This window comes from Enhydra lutris, unplaced genomic scaffold (assembly GCF_002288905.1).
Source record: "Enhydra lutris kenyoni isolate GAN:26980312 unplaced genomic scaffold, ASM228890v2 scaffoldscaffold6, whole genome shotgun sequence".
Taxonomy (NCBI): domain Eukaryota; kingdom Metazoa; phylum Chordata; class Mammalia; order Carnivora; family Mustelidae; genus Enhydra; species Enhydra lutris.
The window spans coordinates 35,383,507-35,409,509 of record NW_019154090.1 but is presented as its reverse complement, the minus strand read 5'-3'; positions in this window follow the sequence as shown (position 1 = coordinate 35,409,509).

Below are 26,003 nucleotides of genomic sequence, written 5' to 3'. Positions count from 1 at the left end.
GGTCTCTCACTGGCCACCCCAGTGGCCCAAAGGTGGTTCTTTATAGAGAATCACAGAGTTGGACAATTAGAAGCAAAACACTTAGAAGGCAAATGAAGGCAAACTGAAAAGGTCAAAGGGACCCAAGGAAATGTGAGTAAAACACCAACGTATATGCTAACTTAAGATGTGCTAACAGAGATGCTAACTTATGCATACTTAAAATTATTTTAAGGGTCTTGAAACAGGCTGGTCAGTTTTGCAAATATGCAGTTTATTCTATACGTTCTAGTATTATAAAATAGGATTTAGCATTAGAAGATGTTTTAATCCTGGCTCTGACTCATATAAATCGTGATCTTGAGGGAGTCACTCAACTTCCCCATGCCTCAGTTTCTACAACTATAAAATGGGTTATTATTTTATTTTTATTTTTATTTTTTTAATTTAAAAATTTATTTATTATTTTTATTTTTAAAGTATTTATATTTTACTTATATATAAATATATAAATTTATATATATAAATTTATTATTATTTTTATTTAAAATTTTAATATTTTATTTGGATTTTATTTTTTATAAAAATATATATAAGTAAAAATTTATTTATTATTTTTATTTAAAATATTTATATTTTATTTATATTTTATTTTATTTTATTTTATTTTTATTTATTTTTTTTAAAGAATTTATTTATTTGAGAGAGAGAGATCACAAGTAGGCAGAGAGGCAGGCAGAGAGAGAGAGGGAAGCAGACTCCCTGCTGAGCAGAGAGCCCGATGTGGGGCTCGATCCCAGAACCCTGAGATCATGACCTAAGCCGAAGGCAGAGGCTTAAACCACTGAGCCACCCAGGTGCCCCATATATTTTATTTTTTAAAGTAGACTCTACACCCGAAGTGTAGACCCCAAGATCAAGAGTTGCATGCTCTACTGACCGAGTCAGCTAGGTGCTCCTATTTAGCTTTTTAAATATACATTGATATTTTCTGCTGGTTGCACAGATTTTGATATATATTTTTTAAAACCTTGCATAGGATGGTAGATCTTCTATTTTGTCTTTAATTTCATCAGTGTTTTTTTTTTCTTTATATTTCAAGCCAGGTGTTACCTATTCAAATACAGAATTGTTTATTTTATCACGATGTGTCTCTTTCTATGCTTTTTGGTCTGTGTTCAATTTCATCTGATATTGACATAGCTATATAGCTTTCTATTAGTTAGTAACTGCCTTTTTGGCTTTTTCCATTCCTTTATTTTCAGCCTTTCTAGGTGATTCTATTTTAGGAGTTTCTATTATAAACCATATGTGGCTGGATTTTTAAAAGTCTGATAACCTTGTTCTTAAGGCTTAAAGCATAAAAAAATTAACAAAGTTTAAATTATTCTGTGTCTCTACCCTCCTCCCAAATAACCCAAGAACTTAGTATACTTTAATTATTCACTGAATATCTTCTTCATCTTTTCCTTGGTAGTATTTGAATTATACCTTGTTATGAGAAAAATATCACTCTCTTTTTGAGTCACTAGCAAACTACGTTGATCATATTTTATGGAATTCTGTGCTATTGTTTATGTACTCCATTTCATCCCTCTCTGTTTCTTGGGGTGCTTTCTTCTTCTGCCTGAAATATATTCTTTAGTAGCTATTTAAGTGAAGATCTGTGGAAAATAATCTCTTATTATTTTGACTTCATCTTGAGAAAATTCACTTCCAGTTGTTGATTTTGTTGCTGTCTTAGTGCTATTTCTTCATGTGCTTTGGAATTTTATTATTGAATGGATGTTCCCCCACTCCTCTACCTCAACACCCACGTCTCACAGTTTTGCAGATTTATATCTGGTTTCTTCTTCCACCACCTCCTAAGAACATTCAATATAAAACCAGGTCTTTTTTTTTTTTTTCATTTTTTAAAAATTTCTTTCCAGAATTCATTGTTTATGCACCACACCCAGTGTTCCAGGCAATACGTGCCCTCCATAAAAACCACCACCGGGCTCACCCAACCTCTCACCCTCCTCCCCTCCAACACCCTCAGATTGTTTCTCAGAGTCCACAGTCTCTCACGGTTTGTCTCCCCCTCCGATTTCCCCCAATTCCCTTCTCCTCTCCAACTCCCCATGTCCTCTGTGTTATTCCTTATGCTCCACAAGTAAGCGAAACCATATGATAATTGACTCTCTCTGCTTAACTTATTTCACTCAGCATAATCTCTTTCAGTCCTGTCCATGTTGATACAAAAGTTGGGTATTCATCCTTTCTGATGGAGGCATAATACCCCATTGTATATATGGACCACATCTTCCTTATCCATGTGTCCATTGAAGGGCGTCTTGGTTCTTTCTGCAGTTTGGTGACTGTAGCCATTGCTGCTATGAACATTGGGGGTACAGATGGCCCTTCTTTTCACTACATCTGTATCTTTGGGATAAATACCCAACAGTGAGTGCAATCGAAGTGTCATAGGGAAGCTCTATTTTTAATTTCTTAAGGAATCTCCACACTGTTCTCCAAAGTGGCTGCACCAACTTACATTCCCACCAACAGTGAAAGAAGGTTCCCCTTTCTCCACATCCTCTCCAACACACGTTGTTTACTGTCTTGTTAATTTTGGCCATTCTAACTGGTGTAAGGTGGTATCTCAATGTGGTTTTGATTTAAATCTCCCTGATGGCTAGTGAAGATGAACATCTTTTCATGCGTCTGTTAGCCATTTGTATGTCTTCACTGGAGAAGTGCCTGTTCATGTCTTCTGCCCATTTTTTGACATGATTATCTGTAAAATCAGGTCTTATATGGGTAGCTCAGGGCTCCCAAACTTCACTGATACTAGAGTTATTACATATTCAGCAACTGAGAATGAAAGACTTTATTTCTTAAAGTTTCCCTGCCACACAGCTTTATATAAATGCTAGTTGGGACATGTTTTAAGAATGTATTTCATGGGCGAGAAACCTCAAACTTTTTTCCAATTTCAAGCAGTGAGTTTGAAAAGTCAGTCTCTTCCTTCCCATGGGACATTTTTGCTCTTGTTACCCCACAGGAACCCAGATTTCTCCATTTGTTTCTGGATCTGGAGTTAAGTGAGTCTGAAAACTCAATCCCAGTTACTCCTCTGCATTCACTTCCATTTCTGATCTCCCAAGTGGTTCATCTCAGTTTCTAGAATGGTGGTCTTGTCTTAAACTGTTCTTTCTCCATGTCATATTTTGTATCAATTATTGCTTCACAACACACCATCCCTGAAAATTAAGTGGTTTACTATAGCAGTCATTTATTCTCACTTTTGTGTCTGAGTTTTGGCTTGGGTTTGGCTAATCTGGCATGAGCTCATCTGGGCAACTCTACTTTACTCTGCAGGAAATGAAGGAATGAAAATTTTGGCTTTTTAATCGCTTTCTATCCAGTCTCCTGTTAGTTACCTACCCAACATTAGCCAAACTCAATGGGCCAAAGGACTGGGGTACCATTGAGGAACCCATAAATATCCGTCCTCTGGGGCACAGAGATGATAGAGAAGATGGAAAGGACTTCAGAGACTATCCTAGCACATGACCCAAGGAGAGTCAGAGGCAGGTGGAAAATCACTGGGAGACATAGGGCATGCTCAAATAGAAAACCAAGACTTGAGAGTCTCAAAAAGATATTATTACCCAAGACACATTTTGGAAAATCACTCTTTGGGGGGTTTTTGGAAACTGATGGCTTTCAGTTCAGATGGGGGATACAGAGGCAGAGGGGAATCCCATATCTCTAGGTGGGAAAATCCTGTCACCTTTGAAAACTTGTCTTGCACTCAAAGAAATATTTCATCCTTTGGGCTTTTTACTACTTAGGTCCCATTAACCTAGTCTTTTGTACTGGAAAGAAGGAGAAGGCAAATTTTTCCATTCAATTGATACTGGAGTGGTAGTCAGGAAAGCTATTGAGTTCCAGCTCTGCCACTGTCAAGTTCTGTGACCTTGGACGATTCCTGTGGCTTCTGAGCCTCTGGTTTCCTCCTGCAGAAAATGAGAAGGTTGAAATAAATGCCTTTACAACTTGGAAAATTCAGCATGTATGGCTTATCAATGGGATGAATGGTCTTTTTCTTTCTTAATTAAAAAATATTTAGCACTGACTGTCCATGTTCTGTTCTCTTTACTAAATCAGTGGGAAGTTTGAGAAAGAACTTCGTATCTTCCATTTTCCCTTTCCTAATTTTTAAATTTATTATTTTCTTTGATGCCTCCCAGGCAAAGGAGAGTGAGGTCTGACAGCCGCTCTGACAGGCAAAATGGTCTGATAATGGTAAAATGAAAAAGCTAGAAGCTTGTAAATTTAGATTTCCAGCGTGTGTACTCATTTCCTGGCCTCATGGACATCCCAGTAATTATCTAGAATTATGCATAATTTACCTACTTCCATTTTCTAAGAAACTGTCAGTTTTAAGGTCAGAGTTTGATAATTTATTGGTTTGCCCTGCAGAAATAAATTGGGGGCATCTGGGGCTGGAGTCTATAATGTGTGCAGTTAGGGCCATAGATGGGAAGCTGCCTCCTATTTATAGCTGAGCAAGCTTAATTGTTGCTTTTCAGTCTAAATAGAAAGGCTCTGTTTACTGCTGCTTTTAATTGTAACAAGCTGGTGAAAAAGCATGCAGGGCCTCTTCTGTAAAGGCAATTCAATAAAAGCATTTTGTCAATAAATTATTATTGCCATCATGAAAATCATGCACAGCATTCGAATACAAAGCAAGCAACAGCACAGCCTCTCCCTTTGATGGACCCAGCATAATGCTTTTAATTTTTCTTCATTCATTCTCTTTTTCTCCTGTTTTCATTGAATGTTAGAGCTGATAAGGGGATTGTGGATCTTGTTAATCCCTACCCTTCATTTTACAGGGGAAATCTGATTTTCCTATTCCCTTCAGAGCATCCCTCAGCATGACTGGTTAATCCTCCAGGAATGGACATCTGGCCTAAGGGTAGCCATGTAAAGGTTTGGCTGAACTAATAAATTTCCTTTCTTTGGAAATTTGAAACACACACACACACCACACACACAGGGACTACTGGCAGCCAGCTAGCAGTGGAGGACAGAGATATAAATTCTTGTAGCCTTAGAAGCGTGCCTGCCAGTAAGGGCTATGAGGAAATCTGCAAGTAAATGGAGCAGTTCTGCAGAGAAAGGAAGGTAGAGCAGATGGGCAGAAAGAAGAGATAGATACCGCAGTCCCTGATCTGTGAGGAAGCCCAGCGCAGATTACAGAGCGGACTCCCACACCTGCTGCTGACCCTACACCCAGGAGAGCCCAACTGAGCCCACAACTTCCCCGCCGAGCTCAGTCCCAATGGCTTAGCCTCAGAAACGGGAGCTAAAGAAATAGCTGTTGTTTCAAGTCACTAAGTTTTGGGGTGGTTTATTATGCAACATTGTATGACAACAGGTAACTGATACAAAATGATTGGGAAGCCCTGCACAGACACACACAAACACAGGCAAACACACCCCATCCCATGGACCCTGGAGTGTGGAGAAGACTGAGATTGTTTGTAATCCCTGCATAGAGCAAGTCCAGCCCCGTGGCTCTTGGTTCTGCCTTCTCAGTCTTTGTTTAGGGACAATCTCTTCCTGATTCAGAGAATCTCAGATAAAAAAAGAAGCCCTGAGGAATATTCTGTTTCTTTCTGAGGCTACCCTCAGCTTCCCTGGCAAGATGGAGAGAGGCCAGAAATGCCTTCTCTCCTGGAGGTCAAGTTCTAATTCCACCATGCCATAGACTTCATTCCATACCTGCTACTCTTACAGGTCCATTTATTCCCCTCTGCCTCTAACCCTCGTGGCATTTTGTGCTGTCCAGGCTAGCCATGGGCCTTCTCTAATTTGTATAAGGAATCAAGAGCTTTCAATTCCACTCAGAGAAAGGCAGTAGCTGTTTCACAATCCACACAAAAACACCTAGGTCTGTTCTGGAAAAGGTTAGTGCTCTTGGAAGGTAGAAAACCTTAGGGCTTTGAGAAAAGTCAAGAGTTGATAAATTCCAGAATCCCTTTTTACACAAGGGAGGATGAAATATTTTCTGTCTTTAAGATCAACTCCGTCTCTGGATTCAGAGGAGTCAGGATAGGCTTTCACTAAGATTCTTCTGTTTCTTGCCACTTCTAGACAACTAGCGAATGGTCTGGTTTTTGATTCAGTGCGACAGAAGAGCCTAACTCCTTAGTATCCTTAGTGCTAAGTGTCCAGGGGGTGGGGGCAAAGGAGCAGCGAGCGTTTTTGGATGGACCATCTTGCTTGGGGCATTGTACTAACTACTGTGGGTACATTTCCTCATTTGAGGCTTGCGACAAATCCCTGACACAGCTACTCTTAGTATTTTCATTTTCTAAATAACGAAACAGAGGCTCAGATGGGGAAGTATTTGGCAAAGGTTACTCAAGAAAGAGATCCACGTTCCTTCTTGGACCCTCCTAGACCTTGCTAATTACAGAACATCGTATCCACCTCCCACAACACCTCTTTTTTTCTTTAAGAAAATGTAGAGATAATAATATGATAACCACCTAATATCCATTATGAAGAATTGGGTCATTCCTGACATTTGTCTTATTTGTTTCAAATATTTTAAATAAAATATTAAATCACTTTGACTCTTACTTTCAACCTCATCTTACTGTCTTCTTTCCACTCCCACCCCCAAGAATAAATCTTTACTGTAAGTCCTCTTTTTTTTTTTTCCTTCCAGCCCATTTTTTAGACACTTCAAAGATCTTTCTGGGGGTAGAAAGGTCATCCTCCTTACTCTTGCCTTCCAAGATTTTGTGAATCTCACTCCTTAGAAAGTGCCAGCGACCACCGCTTACCCCTCTGCGCCCTGTCTGCTCCCCACCCTTCTCCAGTGGTTTGTGAAGTTGCTGCCCACAGTGAGCTCAGACAGAGCGGTTCCCAAGTGGCCACCACGGTGACTGGCTGCAGACACCGTGACCCGCTCAGACTGGTATTTTTCTGTTCCAAGGACAACTACTAACACTACCTGACATCTGTTTCCTGAGCTGCAGGACAACTTGATAGGATGCCATCTAGTGTCCCAACCTTTGCCAACAACAGAAATGAGGCATTACCCAAAATAAAATAAATAGATAAAAAGAAAGAAGAGGAGAGGGGAGGAGAGAAGATGAAGATAGATGTTTGACTAACTCAAAACTGAAGCATGAGGGGTTTTCTTCTTTTTTATGACCACTGTCCTGCAGGAGTTACTATAAGTGTCCTGCCTGTGTCTCCCTACCCTTACTTCTTCAGTGCACAGCGGCCAGACCACCAGCCACCAGGACCTGCATACCTCTTGGGCCAGTATGCCCAGTGTAGGAAGCTGATGTGAATTAGTGTCTCCTTTGAGAGCAGCCCTCAACAAAGGACAGATGTGAATGGATGTATAGCATAAATATTCCAGCTCGCTCACTCAGGTAGGATAACAAAAAAAGCCTGTGTCCAACACTTCCAGAGTTTTCCAATGGCATTAAGCTCCAATTGCCCAGAGCGTTAGTTGGCCCAGTTAGGGATCCTTTACTGGCTACTTTTCTCTGTGTCTCAATCCCCTACTTCCCTGCCAGGATTTCCTTCATTTCCCAAGTAAACAAGTAAACCATTTGCTTTGGAATCTTTGTCTCAGGATCTCCTAACCAAACGAAACCTCTCTGTGGTACGCTGCAAAAATGGCCACCTCTCCCTCTAGTTCTTTACCCCAGGGATGTTACAGCCCCTCCCATCAATCGGTGGGCCAGCTGTGGGTCTTGCTTTTCACCACCAGAACATGGCAGAAGTGATAGCAGGAACCTTGCACCCTTCTACTTTTTCCTCAAAACTCATAAGCAATAATAAATTGTTGCTTTTTTAAGCCACTGAGTGTTGAGTGACTTCTCACAGGACAGAAACAAACTGTTCTGACCCCTGAGCCAAGTCTATATATGAAGTCCTCTTTTATGTGTATTTCCTTGAAGGAGAGTATGGTTTTCCTTTAAGAAAAAAAAAGGCAATTTTTCAGGCACAGAGAGGCTCAATGACCTTCTCACAGTTGCCCAGCAGAATGGAGCTAGCAGTTGCTGTCGGTCTCCTGGTTCATTACTTTGCTCCAGGCCTTCTGTGCTGAATCACCTTGGCGTCTGGGTTTGCCTGCACGCTGCTGCATTTTTCTCCCCACCATGGCTACCATCCCTGGTTGCTGGTTTTTTCCAAAGCTCTCTTTTCACAGATCTGTGAAGTAGGAGGCCACTGTGTTTTCACGGATTGTGCTGATGACATATGTGTCGGATAGGGATTCAAGTGCCTGCAAAGCTGGCCCAGGAGGGAGAGCACACCAAAAATACTGCAGTTGCTGGTTACTGGAGAATTTATGGCACTCCAGAGGCAGCGGGAAGCAGAGTAAACAATCTTGAATCGAGAGTCAGCATGCTTCATCCTGGCTTTGCCTCTGGTATCTGAAGTCTGAAGGAGGACTCAGGAACTGAGTAGAGCTCATGCAAATGCCAAGCCAGAAAGCATGAGGTTCACTAATTGAAGGAAGTTCTGGTAAGGGGTCCTTGTACCTGTGGCATCAGCATCACCTGAGAACTTGTTAGAAATCTTAAGTCTTGGGCCTCATCCCAGACCCTCTGAATCAGATTCTCCTGGGTTTGGGCCCAACAATCTGTGTATTAACAAGCCCTCCAAGTGATTTGAATGCAGACTCAAGTTTGAGAATGGCTGATCTAGAGCCATGTTATTCCAAATGTGGTTCTGGGCGTTGGCATCATCTGGGAGCTGGTAGAGGAGCAGAAGCTCAGTGCTCTCTCCTTAGCCCTCCTGACTCAGAATCTGAATTTAATAAAATCCCCAGGTGATCTCAGTGCACATCAAAGTTGAGAAGCCCTGGGTATAGACTTGAAGATTGTGAGTCACTATATCTGGGGTGGGGCCCCCAAATTTACCTTTCTACAATGCTCCCAACACTTCCAGAGTTTTCCAATGGCATTATGATCCCTTCAGGGCAGGGATCATACTTTGAGCAGCTAGGCTCTAGATCTGAAGCCAGGCTTAAACTCTTGGCCTCAGGATGGTTTCAAATCAACCAAAGTTGGTTTGAGCCTCTCTACAGATGTGCAGGCTGTGCACTGCCCAAGTCTAGAAGGGGGGAGTTCACATAGGCTATGAGTCAAGAACCTGAACCCCAAAGCTAAGTACAAGAAGAGGTAGGGGCTGGCTAAAGAGTGGGTTTGAATTCTAACACTGTGGCTTCCATAGTTATGGGATTTTGGGAAATACATAGAACTCTGCATTTCAATTTTCTTGTCTACCAGATGCAGAGGATCATACCTACCACCCACTATAGGAGAGATTCAATGGTCAGCATACAGCTCAAGCCACGGGAACAGCAGGTGTCATCAGACTTGGAGGCTCCTTCTCTTTCAGTTCATCCTGGCTAGTGGCCTAGTTGCCTGGTTCGGGCTGAAGGTCAGGTGAGAATGATGGGCTTTTCTTTAGAGTTCCCAGGGGTCAGATGAAGGTGAGACAGCAGTAACTCAGGCTGTTTCTATTAGGAACACCTCTCTTGGGTTTGTTTGTACAAATCGATTCATAAAAATGGCCAGCGTGGCCAATTTCAAACCGCACCCCAGGTTCACCTACCAAAGTCACAAAAGACAGTAAGCAGTTCCTGGATGTGGCAGGGCTCTATGCTGTGCCCCTGGAATCGTGTAGAAGCTTGGCGAGGGCACCTTAACCAACCAGGCGGGGAAATTGGTCCTCTGCCATGGGAAGGACCCAGCTAGACCCTGTATTTTTATGAGGAAAAGACAGTCAGGAATGCTCTGAAGCAAACCATAAAACCAAATTAAAGTCCGGATTTGGGGACAGGGGTGAGGGGAGAGCCATTCTGGGTACAGAGCAGGCAGTGAGATGCTTCCAAAGCTCATCGATAACAAACCAACCAGGGCAACATTGAGAGGTCAGACTAATCTTGGTGGTGTCAGAAACGAGACATCCCTAAGTTTTTTTTTGTTTGTTTGTTTGTTTGTTTTTTGTTTTTTTGTTTTTTGTTTTTTTTTTCGGAGAAGCGGAGGAAAAGGATTCTCTTTCTTTTTCTTTCTTGGGGTTGGAGGAATTTTTTGAAGGTGGGAAGGGCCCCAGTTAGGCAGAATAACATCCTAAAATGGCCACTAGAGGGCCTCAGAGATCCAGGAAACCTTTTCCAGTGTTTCCAAGGAGGAGGCCCTGAAAGCCAGTTGGCAGGTCTGGTCTTGGGGGGGTTGATGAGGGTGGACCTGATTCCTGAGAACCTTCTTAGCAGGTGCTCAGCTTCCCATGAGAAAGAAGTAGCCAGCCCTGTTAGTTAGGTTAGGTAGTTAACTGATCAGTTTATCCACTCTTCTGTCCTTGGACTGAAAGTAAAGATGAAAGTATTGGACTTTCATAAGAGAGTCTAGCTCAAAAGAAACCTAGTTTTAGGGCTCAGTACTGGTATCAAGGACAGGATTGGAAGGTGTGGATCTAGTACCCCTTGACTTTCATGTGCTTCCCATTAAATTGAATCAAAACCAAGATGGCATTTTGCTATGCAAATATAGCCTCAAGTGAATTCCCTCTGGGTAACAAGATTGCCACACGTTGGTCCCTCCAGGATAGAACTCCTAGCTCTGTCCCGATTGGCACTTTGCAATGTACATTGAAGCAGAGAAGAAGTTGTCTTCTCTATTACTGTTCAAAGGTCTTTAGAGTGTACAGTAAGAACACCGGGAAAGTTTAGAAACTCATCTTTCCTGAAGAGATCTAAAAAATCTAGAAGATGACCTACCAATGTGTGCTCCAGCCAGAGGAGCCAGGAGGACAGAGCAGAGGGCAAAATCTGCATTGCTTTATCTGCCAGCATCTGCTGGGGAAGAGACTCCTCTCCCTCAGCCTCAAGGCTCTACATTGCCCCCAACAGAGCATTTTGGCTAAGGAAGCCCTTTTCCAACATAACCTACACCTGCCACCCTCACTCCCGTTCAGCACAGCAGCAGCAACTTAACTGAGTAAGAAACAAGGGTTCCCGAAAGTTAAAGGGTCTCCCAGTCCATGGGTTTGCTCTGGGAGAGCAGAGTCCTAGATGACTTGGAAATATGGCCTCCCCTGTTGCAGAGAGCTTCTGGAAAAGGAAAGAAATTGGTTGAGTTTCAGTATATTTCCTTGGTTATGGGAGACAGATGGGTAAAAGAAGTGAGATGAATCAGATTATATTAAGCAATATAGTTGTTTCCCTTTTAATAGAAATTTCCTTTTTAGAGGCTAAAAACCCAGCAAGCCTCTTTTATCCCAGTTTCCCTTGGATGAAAAAAAGGGCTGTTTTCCCTGTGAGACTCTGTTGCTGTCTGGATCACTGTGGCCAGCCCTCTCGCTGCTCTCTCCAGGTGGCTCAGTTGGACACGTGAGTACTGTAGATACTCTCTTAGTCTTATTGCTCTTTGCTCCTTAGTTCCACCATATTAAGTCAAGCATCCTTACCTGGCTACCAAGGACAGGCCACCCTTTTCACATAATACCATCCTTTACTCACTGTCGATAAAGGATCCTTGACATTGACCCCTCTGAGTGTTCATGCTTGCTCTTCCCCTTGTTTGGACACCCTTCCTTCTTTCTGGCACAGAAACAAGCTACATTTCCTTCAAAGAGTCTTTCTTGACTAGATCTTTATTGACTGCCTCTTCCTTTGAACTCCCATATTTTCCTACAGACAATGAGGAATTCAATCCAATACTGTTTCTTTCCTCTTTGTTATCTTACTCTAGGAAACTTGATTGTGACCCGATAATTTTATTGATAGGTTTTTGAGGGCAGGGGTTTGAATATAACATCTCAAGACCCTGGCATGGTGACCCCATGCACACATTAGAAACACAATTCATATTTGCCTGGTTAACTCCTATGTATCCTTAGGATCCTAGATTGAACCTCAGTTCCGAAACATAGCCTCTCCCAATAGATCCAAATCTCCTCCTGTAGTTTCCCAGAGAACCATGTGTCTCTTCCAGATAGCACTCTTCAAAAATAGAAATTTTTATTTATTTGTTTTATTTCATTACTCAGTTCCCTCCATGAGGGCTGGGTCTATGTCTGGCTTTGTCTGGTACACAATGGGTACTCTCTGTAAATATTTATCTAAATGAATGAATACATGTTGGTTGGATGGCTGGACTGGAATGTGACATGGACTTCTTGCAGAATGAGAAGAACAGAGTTGAAAGATGTTCATCTCCTGGGAGCTGGTATCCTTGACCACAGTTCTAAAAAGAATCTAACAGCAGAGGCTCAAATGGGTAAAATCAGCAAAATCATTTTAGGGTCATTATTGACAAAGAGTAACATACTATTTTCTTAAAGATTTTATGATCAAGTTATGAAAGTAATACATATTTATTGTGGAAAATATGTAAAGTTTAAAAAATTATAAGAAAGCATAGGAAAGTAACCATAAGTCCATCCCTCAAAGGCTTTTCAAAAAATATTATTTTCTTCCAACACTGAATAAGTACCTTTTTTTTTTAACATATTGGAAACCCTGCTGAATATACAATGTTGAATCTTGCTTTCTTTTTAATCATTTAACATTAAATAATAAATATTTTTCTTTGTTATTGAAAACTCTTTGGGTTGGATTTTAATAGGTCATCGAATAGCATTATAATTTTAGATAGTTCCAGAATATTCCACTGTATGAATATACTCTATCATTCCCCAATATAGGATGTGAGGGTTGATAAATGTGAGTTTTGACCCCCATGATTTTGAAGACATTGTAGAATCTCAAGACGATAAAAGAGAAGATGTATGACACATTTCTCCAGGGGTTTCAATGTGACACCCACCTTGATTCATTGGCATATCACCCAGGCTATCCAGATCTCAGCCTACACAAGTGAGTGCTCTTCAGCCCTGGCACCTTCACCCCCAGTCCCCTGCTCCTCCATCTCCTACTTCTCCCCATGTAGTAAGTACTATTGATGCTCTGTCCATATACTGTCAACGCTCAGCATTCCTGTACATGTCAATGGCTTTTTACCGCAAGCACCGTGGATTCTCTGCTTAAGGATTTTCTTGACTGCAAGAGCATACTCAGTCATGAGTGAGGTGGGCTGGGAGTGTCAAAGCATTAATGCCCCCAAACATCCCTCACCCAATGATAAATGGGAATTAGCAGATAATATCCCAGCTCCTCATCATCTGTGAGGAAAAATTTGGGGGTGTGCTCTACACAGAGCTCCCCACCAGGGCTGAGTTGCAGTTTCCCATAGGTATGATTTTCTCATTAACACGCCTGTATTAGGTTCTTTTCCTTCACTGCCTCATTACCATATTCTTCTTCTGTGCTTCCTGAAATCATCTCACAAATAAACCGTTCAGATTCAAATCCTTCTTTCAGGGCCCACTTCTGGGGGACCCAGTCTAAGGTACCCCCACTTCTTAATTATGAGTTCTGGCACCTCCCAGCTAAGAGAGTTCCTCTTCTTTTTGACTGAAGTGGAAGCTAAAAGTCTGAATGATCCAATACGTATTTTAAGGAACAGGGTAAAAATGCAAAACCATGCCAGATGGCTGACTCCTTATCATCAGAACATCTGATAGCAATGCTCCCGAGAGAGAATCAATTGTACGGAGACTCTGGTTTCTTTGGAGGTGACTTTGGATTGTTCCTTCTTTCTCCTCTTGTTTGTCCCCTCATTTCTCTCTTAATCTGCTTCCTCTGTGGTAGAATGCATCCTAATCTGAACTATTTTTGCTGCCAATCCCTAATTATATTTCCACATACAGCCATGAACCTGGATGTAAGGCTAGGTATGCTATCCCGCAAGATCGTGTTCATTTTATTTAATTCATTGTTTCTACTAGTTACTAAAAGTCTGATATGTGCTGGTTTAAGCCTCTGCCTTCCACTCAGGTTGTGATCCCAGGGTTCTGGGATCGAGCCCTGCATAGGGCTCTCTGCTTGGAGGGGAGCCTGCCTCTCCCTCTCTCTCTGCCTGCCTCTCTGCCTACTTATGATCTCTGTCAGTCAGATAAATAAATAAAGTTAAAAAAAAAAAAAAGAACAGGGTTGTGTCTCTGAAAAAACATATACATATTCTTTGAAAATGGAATTCACTCATTCAATAAACATCTCCAGTTTCTCCTCTTTCTGGAGGCCCTGTTGATGGAAGAAGCATATATGAGCTCATGTGAGAAATCAATGAATTGGGGCGCCTGGGTGGCTCAGTGGGTTAAGCCTCTGCCTTCCGCTCAGGTCATGATCCTGGGGTCCTGGGATTGAGCCCCGCATTGGGCTCTCTGCTCAGCAGGGAGCCTGCTTCCCTTCCTCTCTCTCTGCCTGCCTCTCTGCCTACTTGTGATCTCTTTCTGTCAAATAAATAAATAAAAATTAAAAAAAAAAGAAATCAATGAATTTTCTAAGAAAAACATACATTTTTGCGTACTTAGTGTTTTGTGGGTTTTTTTTTTTTTTTTTAGCACTTGTCATGTGCCAGACTCTTGGTAGAACTTCACAGTATTAGTATTTAATTTTTATTATAAATGTATGAGGTAGGTCCTATTCTTGATCCTGTTTCACAGATGGAAACCCAAAAGCAGAGGGAGTTTAAGCAACTTCAAGGTTGGGTAGCTTGAAAAAGGTATGGATTTCCACATGACTAACTAATAGCAAAAGGAGGTGAGGCACTTGGCAGACGATGCCATCTTTCGTGAAACCACATGAATTCTGAATGACCATTATCAGTTTTGGAGAACCAAAAAGCCTCATTGCTAAGTGTTTTGATTTGACACACAACAGATTTTTCCTGCTCGGTAGCTCTTCTTTCCCCTCCTAGCAACGGCAACCTGACTTTCCCTTGGGAGAAACCCTGTTCCTCAGCTACAGCATCTGGTTTGAATAGGCAGATCTGACCCTTCATCTCCAAGGCTAGGAAATAAGTCAAGTCTGGGGAGCCTGGGAGAAATGAGCATCCACTCTAGGACTTTTGTTCAGACTTTTAGGAAAGAAGCATGCTTTTTCTGGTAGGGATGTTAAGGGTGGGACTTCATGCTGGGATAGCTAACTGTGTGGCCATCTTGCCACGGTTGGAGAAAAATCTGAGATTAAAAGCAACCCAGGGGGCACAGATGCTGGGGGACTAAGAAAAGGAAATTCCTAATGATGTTATTTGAGCCCCTGGATTTTTTTTTTTTTAAGGTTTTATTTATCAATTTGACAGAGAGAGCATGTGTGAGAGAGCACAAGCAGGGGGAGCAGCTGACTCCCCACTGAGCGGCAATCCTGACTAGGGGCTCAACTCCAGGACCTTGGGATCATGACCTGAGCCGAAGGCAAACCCTTAACCCAATGAGCTACCCAGTGCCCCCTCCCCCAGCCCCTGGATTTAGCCATGCTTTAGCTTCTCATTACAGAGCCTCCAGGCTTTTTAGTTATTTGAGACAATAGAGAACCTTCACTGTCAAAGCCAGTTTGAATCAAAGTTCTGTCATTTGTACCAAAGAGCCCTGTCTGAACGTGTACAGATCACTTTCCAGGCCCCTTCTGCTGCCCTGGGGACCTCCATCCTTTCTGTAACAAATCTTGGACAGTGAGGTTGATTGCCTGTCTCTGAAGCTTCTACCAGCATCCACCCAGTCTTACATGAAGATTGGCTCCTTGAACCTTCATGTCCTTATTGACACCAATAACAAGAACACAGGCTCTTTTCATTCAAAGGCTTCAGGCTCATCATTATGAAGAGAAAACAGGTCACATAGAAAATTAGCACACACAAGTTTCAAAGTGGAAAAAACTCACATGTTCTGATAGTCATGGTCTCTGATCTAGTGTTTTGCTGTTCACTGTGGTAGCTATGAACCACAGCTGCCCACTGAGCATAGCAAATGCGGCCACTGTGAGTTGGAAACGGAATTTTAAATTTTATTTAATTTTAATTAAAATTAAATTTTAAAATGTATAGTTATTGGAAGATGTTTTTATGCATGCTTGGAACAACTCGAGTATATGAATTTTTCTTAACAACTGTACATTTTGTAAATCTAAATACAGGTCAGTATTGCTGATAAAAATTTGGTATCTGAATTGACACATGGTATAAGCATAAAATACACATGAGATTTCAAATATTAGATTTGAAAAGAAGCAAAAATAGTCTATTAATTGTTATGTTGATCACATGTTGAAATTTTTTTTTAAGATTTTATTTACTTGTTTGTCAGAGAGAGAGAGAGCACAAGCAGACAGAGTGGCAGACAGAGGCAGAAAGAGAAGCGGGCTCCCCGCTGAGCAAGGAGCGCAATGTGGGACTCCATCCGAGGACCCTGGGATCATGACCTTGGCGAAGGCAGCGGCTTAACCGCCTGAGCCACCCAGGCATCCCTGAAATATTTTTGATATATTGAGTTAAAAGTGTTTGTTTTAAAGATTAGACAGAGTGGGGGGAGGGGCCGGGGAAGAAGGAAAGAGAGAACCACAAGCTGACTTCACGCTGAGTGTGCAGCCAGGCACGGGACTCGATCTCACGACCCTGAGATCATGACCTGAGCCAAAACCAAGAGTCCGATGCTCAACCCACTCAGCCACCCAGGCACCCCTACAAGTATCCTTAGAATTTTACCTGTTTCCTTTTACTGTTTCAAACATGGCTCACACTCTATTTCTACTGGACAGTGCTGCTCCACAGTTACTATCTAACCAGTGATTTGAAGACCCTACTGGTACTCTGTAGGGCAAGTTCACCAAACCAATGGTCATGGTGATTTGTTCTGACAGTGTTCAGGATTTGCACTTTTACTCTGGAAAACGCATTGAAGAAATGTGTCATTTCTCTTATGTTAGTCTTCTTAAAAAAGCCTGGAAAGCCTGGAAAACAAACTGAGGGTTGATGGGGGGAGGGGTTTGGGGGGGATGGGGTCATGGACATTGGGGAGGGTATGTGCTATGGTGAGTGCTGTGAAGTGTGTAAACCTGGCGATTCACAGACCTGTACCCCTGGGGATAAAAATATATGTTTATAAAAAATAAAATTTAAAAAAAAAGCCTGAAACAATCTAATTAAGTAGTTTTTATTTATTATTTTTCGTGTCATTATTTGATCAATGGACAATCCCTCTGCTTGTCCTCTATGGGATAGTCTTATAGTTGAGGGTATAAAACATAAGTTCCTAAAAAAATTTAAAAATGGGGTAATATCCCATTTAATGCGAAATACTAAATGGTGTTGTAGATTATTTCCAGAAATCTTCTCTTATTGCATTGCTTTGGTTGCCATTTTGTTAATTGTTTACTCCTACGTATCTGATATTTTTATTGAAATCGTTTGGCAACCCTGGGAAAACTCGGCTTCATTTCATGCACTTTCAAGAGATCATGGTTCTAGAGTGCTTCTTTCCACTCAGAAGCTGGAATAAAAGCAGAATGGTGAATGAGGGTTCATACTGTAAGGTACCTGCCAAGTGGGGGGTTCCTGGCCCAGTAGGTCCCCTTCTGCATGATAGGGACTCCCTTTGGATTTTCCTTTTAAGCATTCAAAGGTTGGAAGAAACAACAAAGAAATGCTATGTTCTTCACCCTGCAAACCTAAAAAGCAAAACTTTTTTTTTTTTAAGGACTTCATTATAAATCTGAATACACCCTGCAAAACATGTGTCATACGTTTGCCTGCTTGCTCTCTGATCCACTCTCCACACCTCCCCTGCTCTCCTTTGCATTGCAGAAGCCTCATCCTGCAAGCTGCATTTCTCAGTCTTTCCAGCCAGCTGGCTTCTGGCTCAGTTAAGCCCATGGGAGGCATGGATAGGAAAGGGATAGGAGGTAGGACAGCAAAGGGAAGCTTATCTCCCCACTCTTTCTTTCTGAAGATGTGTCACCTTTGGTAGTGGCTTTGTGTCCTTTGTCTTCCAGCTCTTTTCAAGCAATCCTTCATTCTATGACTTCATACATAAACATTCAGAAAGTGCACATAAAATAATGCTGTAAATTATTATGGACTTATAATTAATGTTTTAAAATGGATACTTATACACATTGAAATAGGATTATGGTTGATGGAGTAGATCAGGGCATGCCCCTGGGGGTTAAGATTAAAGATTGACCTGATGTTCAACAATCATGAATATTTTATCCTTTTACAGAAAGAACGAAAGGCTGTACTGTGAAGGAGAAAAGAAAAAAGAAAAAGCACACTTCTGGACATTTTTGCGGTTATGAAATAAACTTTATTCTCATATATTTTTTTCATACATAGGGTTTTTTTCAGGAATTATTTAAATATCATAATTATTAGCTTTCTGTTGCTGCTGCAACAAATCACCGTGAATTTGGTGGCTTAAAATAACACAAACTTATTATCTTACCGTTCTGGAAGTCTGAACTCTGACCAAGGTCTTATGGGGCTAAAATTAAGGTGTCAGCAGTGTAGCCATCCTGTTTTTGGAGGCTCTAGGAGAGAACCTGGTGGGGTTTTTTTTTTTTTGTTTGTTTGTTTGTTTGTTTTTCTGTCTCTTCCAGCTTCTAGAAACCAGCCACATTCCTTTTGGCCCCTTTCTCCATTTTCAAAGCCAGCGAGATTGTGCATCTTTGACCATTCTTTTGCAGACCCATTTCCCTCTCTCTGACTGCAGCAGGGAAGGTTTGTATGATTTTAAGGATCCTTATAATCAGGTTGGACCTACCCAGATAATTCAGGATAACAGCACATCTCAAGACCTTAACTTAATCACATCTGCAAAGCCTCATTTTGCTATGTAGATTAACATATTCACAGGTTCCAGGGATTACGATATGCACATTTTGGGGGAAGGGCCCATTATTCTGGCTACCATGATGATTTACAGTAGGAAGCTACCCTTCATCTGTTAAACTAAAGGCTCTCTCCATCTCTCTAGCTTGGATGTAGACCCCTTCTCCATTTAGCATGCTATTTTTCTGAGAAGGCAAAATGTTTATTGAAGTTCAAGTCTACAGAGGTAATGGTGTTCCTCATCTGATTATGTATGGCTGAGCAGGAAACTTGCTATATACATTTTTACAATAGAAGACAATGAGAATTTCACAAGTTCATTACAGTGGTTTTCATCAGAACAGTCAGGCAGATCTCAAATTAAAGTTATGACAGAGCTGTCTTGTAGATTTCCCCCAATGAAGAGACAAGCATCATTTGCTCTAATTGTTGCTTTGCTGTCGCAAATCATTTTGGCTATAATGATAAACTAACACAGTTCTATGAGATATTACGTTTTGCACTGGTTGCAGAGGTTCTGCTGAAAATAGGCCAATTTCTTATGAAGTAGAATTTTGCTGAACTGGTTAGTTGTCTAGCAACCAGGGCTGGGGACTAATCATTAGAAAGTGCTAATGTTCACTGACCTATGATGAGCAAGCCTTCCTTCCCAAGCCGATTAACTTCTCTTTAAGGAAAGAGGTAATGAAATTCAGAAACTTGCAAAGAGATCAGAAGTAGACATTGGATTAAGCAAACAAGTTAAACTAAGAACTTGGTAGATAATCATGAAAACAGTCCTTGTCAAGTCTTTTCACATTTCATTGAGCAATTGCATTCCTCCAGCAAACAAAGGAATAACACACTGAATGTTCAAGAAGTTGAATTATGTAATCAGTCATTAGAAATACTCAAGCTGCTTGCTCTTCTAGCTCATCGGAGGTTAACTGTTTTTTCCTGTCATTCTTTTGTAGGGTTTTTGTATGCTTCATTTCTGAAAAATGATTTCAGCAGCTAGACATTGTTCCAAAATTTAAGATGCAAGGAAGGGGACATTTCTCTGATTTCATAGCTCAAGTCAAATGTTTGTGAAGGTTAGCAAAATGTCTAATCATAGTTTTGTGTTGTCTTTTTTTCCTGGCTGCTTTTCTTTTTCTTGGACTAATGAAAAACAAGACAAGTACGGGTATGGCAATTGGGCTCCCAAGATATGTTACCCCTCCCAAAGTGGACCAGTAAATTATGGGCAGCTATATTGTCAACACCTGCTTTCTCAGGCCTAGCTGGATGCTGTGAGCTTTGTAACTGCCCCCAGGATGCAACACTTTTTGCTTTAAAGAGATTTTCATGCAGCTTCCCTTTTATGGATGCTTCCACTTTTGAGGGGCAGAGTGGGAGTTGAGTCTTCTATATTCCCAGTCTTGAGAAGTCCAACCCTGTCCCTGGCCTGGCTTCTCTGCCTGTAAGGAGAAGGTAAAAATGGCCTTTTCATTCATTTCATATTTGTTCAATGTTGTCTTAGCTTAGGTTCCCTCAAAAGTAGACCCTGAGGTAAGATAAGGTAAGCAGTTTATTTGAGAGGTGACCCCAGGAATCACTAGAGAGGAAGCGGGAAGTGGAAGGAAACCATACGGAGTGCTTATCAAGTTAAGCTACCTCTGTGGGCAGCTGGAGTTCAGGCCCACTGGGGAAATCTGGGAGCCATGTAGAAGACCCCAAGTTGATCTGTGGAGGGCAGGGGAGCTGAGTAATTTTCCAGACTGTCTGGTCAACTGTGCTGAGTCCAGACTGGCTTTCTGCTGTTTGGAAGAAAGCCTTCTGTGAAAGAAATGCAGATATTGGCCACTGGAAGTAGAGCAGGCTCACACTGCAGTGGTAAGGTCCAAAATGATCATACAAACAACTCTGTGTTTCAGCCTATGAGTAAGGCATTGAAGTAAGTATTGGAGAAAAGGTTGATCTACTCCAACTGACTCTAACTGGATCTACTCCATTAAGCAAAAGCAGCTGTTTTACTGAGTGCTCAGAAGGATGCAAGATGCTGGGAAAGAAGCAGCAGAAGTAGGAAGCATGGTCTTTCCCTGATTTTGAGGTGCTTCCTAAGTAGGGAGGACAGCCCTCACTTTATCATGTAACCTGAGCAAACGAACAAAATCGAATGGTGCTGTAGGCATTAGGGAAGGATGGGAAAAGCTTCATGGAGGAAGTAGGATGCTTGCAGAAACAGAGACAAAGCCCGTACAGCTGGAGAAGTGGGAAAAAAACGTCAGCATGAAGACAAAGTTAGCACAGCATGTTGGTAGACCGTGAATAAGCCCATGAGATTGGAGTAGATGAGACAGGTTCAAGAGTGAGAATCTTCATGATGAATTGGGCAGGGCAGGGCTAACCTGAGAGGTTTTAAGGCAGAGCAAACAGTCTTGGCTTATTATTCTCCTAGAGATGTCTTGCCTCAAGCCTATAATCCCTTGTGAAAAAGTCCACCCATGCCATGGGCTGTGTCTCAGAAAAGGACTCTGCTCCACAGCTGCATCTGATTAGGATGGGGAAGATTCCTGACCCTAGATGGGCTAATCAGATTCTGGCATTTGGGTTTTGTTTGTTTTTTCCCCCTTGATATTTGGCATTTGGACCTAGGGGACTAAGAGTTCGAATAAGCTGGTTTTTTGTAGAACCAGGGCAAGCATTTTGTTTCCTTAGTAGGCCACAGCCATGTGCAAGCACCTACATTAGAGTAAAGCATCACGGGAAATATGGAATTGCAGCAAAATAAATGAGCTCATGCACTGAGAGAATCAGAGAAGGGAGACTATGTGGTACCAACAAGTTACAGGTAACTTTCTAATTCCCCCACGGCATGGTATACTTCTGTAAACTCCCCATTCATACTACTTTGAGGGGGTTTCTCCTTGGAAGTCAAGGACACTTATCTAAGACAAAATGGTAGCCATTAGTTTGCATATTGCTAGTGCTCCAATTTTTGGTCCTCAGGGTTTACCTCATAGCTGATGATCCACCGAAGAAAACCTGTAGATGAGAATCATGTGCAAATCGTTTCTTAAGGAAGGGCTCCAAGGGAGACAGTATAAGGAACAGCGGAAGCAAGAGGGAAGGGAAGTCAAGCAGGGGGTGAATTCAGACTGAGTCGGTGGAGCCTGCAGGGGGCGCTGCAGTGGAAGTCTGGTCTCAGGTTTGCTTTCCTCCTTAAACGCAGGCAAGGGAGCAGGGTTTTTGCTCTGCACTGTCCCAGGAATGTGGAGGTAGGTTTTAGGCAAAACTCTTGCCCTCAACTTCTTTACAACCTAGTAGGGGGAGACGAACTTGCAAAACACATATAGGCAACTAGAAAAATGGCTTCCAGGTGATAGAGGAAATCTAGACCCAAAGGAAGTTCTCTTCAGTGAATGTTTTAACATTTATATGCCATGTATTACTCCCACCCCCACCCACCCCAAACAGAGAACCACTGAACAGCATAAGTGTGGGTGATTTCCTCCCAGGTGCTTTTGGTTTTTCCCTCTAGAAAGCAGAACTTCCTGAAGAATGGCTGTTGAAGGGATCCCAGTTTATACTCAGCAGCCTTGACCCAACAAAGAGGAGAGTAAATATCAAACCCAACATCGATAAGACTGCCGTGTGCTTTTCTTTTCCTCTTTTCCCTAAAGGTGTATTTGCTCTTTCAAAGACTAGGAACACACTGTTTAAAGTATTTTTGGTCCAAGGGTCAGGCTGCCAAGAAAGCAGAGGACATTTGGTTGAAATAGTGGGGTTCTCACCCTATGTGACCTCTGCTTAGGGCAGGAATTGTCAAAAGTGTGGAGCAGCATTCATGAGGCTTTCAGGAGTCTTAAAGGCTCAAACTGATGAAAGGTTGAGAGGCTTTTTCTTTATTATGAGCAAATAATACACCATATATCATTTTTTTTTAATATATAAGCAAGTGCTATGTACTAGTAAACTACTTATGAAGAATTCACTATTACTGAACTTTGGTATTCATACATTTTAGCTAGTACGTTATTGGAGTTTACTGAGAACAGTAATTCTGGATTCCAGTGAAAACTTCACTATTTCACAGCTGTGCACAGGTGGGTAGGAGGAATTTCCACAAGGCTTGGGAAAACCCTGAGCAGTGCCTCCCCAGTGGGGTCATCTAGAGTTCTTAATCACAGCTATGCTTGATTCTTAATCATCAGCCACTGTTGGCTCAAACTCTTCTCAATCTACTTTCTTTCATATTTGCTTCATTTTCTCATGTGGGAAAATGCTGCTTCTGCTTGGGTCTCCCCAGACGTAGAAGATGAGATAAGGATGTGAGTGCATGTAGTTTATATGGAGGGTGATCCCCAGGAACCATTTGGAGGCAAAGCTGAGTGAGGAGGTAAGCCAAGGAAGGGAGAAAAGCCATTAAAGGTGTTAAAGGTGTGCTACTGAACAGAATTACTGTGGTCATGGGCAGCAGGAGTTCAAGCCTTTGGAGATTTTGCATAACATGCCTCAGTGTTTCCCCACCAGAACTTACCCACCATTTCCCACTGGCCAGATATTGAGGGCTGCTTCTGGAGACATCAACTCACAGATACTTCTAGCCTTCCTAGCACACTGGATCAGGCTCCTGCAGGGAGAGGAAGTTCTCAGGGAGAGTTGCAGGTGCTTTGTAAGAGGCTGTTCGGTAAAGAGAAGAATCAGAAGAGAGGGCCAGCAGAAGCTGTGCTATGGATGGATATTTTCACAAACAGTATCAGGGCCCATAGTTTTCTAATCACTTGATTTTGAATGTGTTGCATTCCAAAGAACTACATAAGCCCACATTGCTTAGTAATCACGGAAAACTTTGTGTAAGGATATAATCTTAATGTTAGAACTGGGAGGACGGGAAGAAGCCAGACATATGAAGAAAGGAGCGTGGTCCTTTTTTTTTTTTTTTTTTTTTTTAAGGTGTTATTAGGGATGAAATGGTGAGCACAGGGCTTTTTTTTTTTTTAAGTTATTTATTTATTTATTTATTTGACAGATGGAGATCACAAGTAGACAGAGGGGCAGGCAGAGAGAGAGGGGGAAGCAGGCTCCTTGCTGAGCAGAGAGCCTGATGCGGGGCTCGATCCCAGGACCTTGGGATCATGACCTGAGCCGAAGGCAGAGGCTAAACCCACTGAGCCACCTAGGCGCCCCAAGAAGTGTGGTCCTAAAGTCTTCTGCATCCATTTGCCCATGTAAATTCTGAGTCTAGAACGTGGAGATTTAAATCCCAGATTACTTCAAGAGTGATTCTTAGCTCTCTGTTCTCACTCAGAATGAAATTATTTTGTTTTCAGCCAACTCCTGCAGGATAAAATTTCAGATTTTTCATTTGATCCTACTTTAACATCATGCTTCTCATTTCTCTGTGCCCACCCAGTAGTCACATTTCCCAGTTTCATTTTCACCAATCACTGCTTTGACAGTTCCCATTTTCCATCCTAGGTTTCTTTAATCTAGTTTCTTAAGAAAAAATAAAAAATCTCACTGGAGACACGGAAATGCTCAATCCCTTCTCAACATGGTGATGGTGACAATTCCAATACCTGGGACTGGAATTGCTCCAATTTGTCCGGTTACAAACTTCCCCACTTTGTCTTGCCCCTCAGCGTAAAGGTAATTCCATATCTTTCAGAAAGTAATCCTGAAGCTTGTCTTAGGTTCTTGACATTCTGTAAGTAATTGTGGCACAGTGAAAGGGACTTAAATGAGTATGAGAAGGGATGTCTTCCCCAAAGACCTTGCATCGCAGATTTCTTTCTTGCAAGGGGAGTCACTGTCAAATTGCCTGAGTCACACATTACTTCCTTCCAGTGTAACACCTTCCCAAGGGACTTGTGGCTTCATCCTGAACAAGTTCAGTCAGTGGTATTGGAGGGAATACTAAGAACTTCAAAGAATTATAAAGCCAGCTCAGACCTCATTTCTTAAAAGATTTCCTGAAGTCTTCCAGTAGAAACATCATCACTTGTCATCAAATAATGGCATGTCCCCTTCCATCATATTCTGCCACAGATGGTATCGCCTTTCCTTGGGCTTTCTCTGATGTTTCTGACTTTTGGAAGAATTATGCTATCCCATTTGTATTTGGTCTTGTCACGTTCTCCGCACGTGATGTTTTTCTGCTTCTCAGAGACTCTTCACAGTGTTTGTTTCTCTGATGGAAAACTTTGTTTTTCCATATAATTATGGATTGTTTTCATCAACTTTTCTTTCATTAAAAAAGCTTTACAATGGGAATAGGCACCTGTACTCTGTCTGTAATTTGATTCCATTTTCAATAGCCCTTTCCTGTGACCTATTTTTTCCATAGCTAGCAACCCAAAGTTAGCTCTCAATTAAGGCTGAATGAATAAAACATTTAAGTCATGGCTTTATAAGAAGATCCAACCTAGCTAAGCTGTATGCAGACTTCAAATATATGTCTTAAAGGAATTCTAGGTATCTGGGTTTCTGATCTTCTATCTGAAATCTCATACCAATTTCATTGACTTTGTGATGCTGGATAGCAGGAAGGGAAAAAAGTAATACATAAGCATATCTTTACATAACTGCAACAGAAAAAAAATCCTCACCTCAAAGTGTAAACCGGTATTTTTTTTTTAAACCAGTATTTTAATTCACCTAAAACTTCTCCTCCAGTGGTTTTTCAGCCCTCTTAAAAAAAAAAAAAAAAAGTGATAGCTTTCTGGGTTGGTCATCTTAATTAACGGAACTCTGCAAAATAAACCATGTAACCAGCCCATGTGGGAAAAGAAAACAATTTATATTGAACCTCAATGTCTCCTGACATCTGTAAATTCCTCATCCCCTAAGCAACGTATTTATTTATCCTGCAAGTGTGTGCCCATTTGGGTCACTGTCTCATGGGTGTACTGTAAATGACTATGATTCCATAACTGTGTTGAATAGAGTCACTCTTCTTTCAACCTGTACCTCAGATAAAATCATCATGGCCTGAAGGAGTATGTTTCTAGTTCTGCCAGGGTCACATTGCCCTAGAAGGGTCTTTGAAGTAACCAACCTGAGTCATTTGCTCTCCATATGTGATCTAGCACAGGTCTCTGTGTTCTGACTTCAATTATAGTCAATATCTAAGGTTGGTCCCCGAGTGGCATGTGAAGGAGTAAGGGACTTCCTAGGCCTCCTTGATGTACCCAGTAGTCATTGTCACATGTGCCTTCACACAGGCCCTCTCCAGTTCTAGTCTGAATGGTGCCATATTTTGTGGTCTTGCTCAGGCTCCGCCTTGCCAGGTCTCTCATCCCT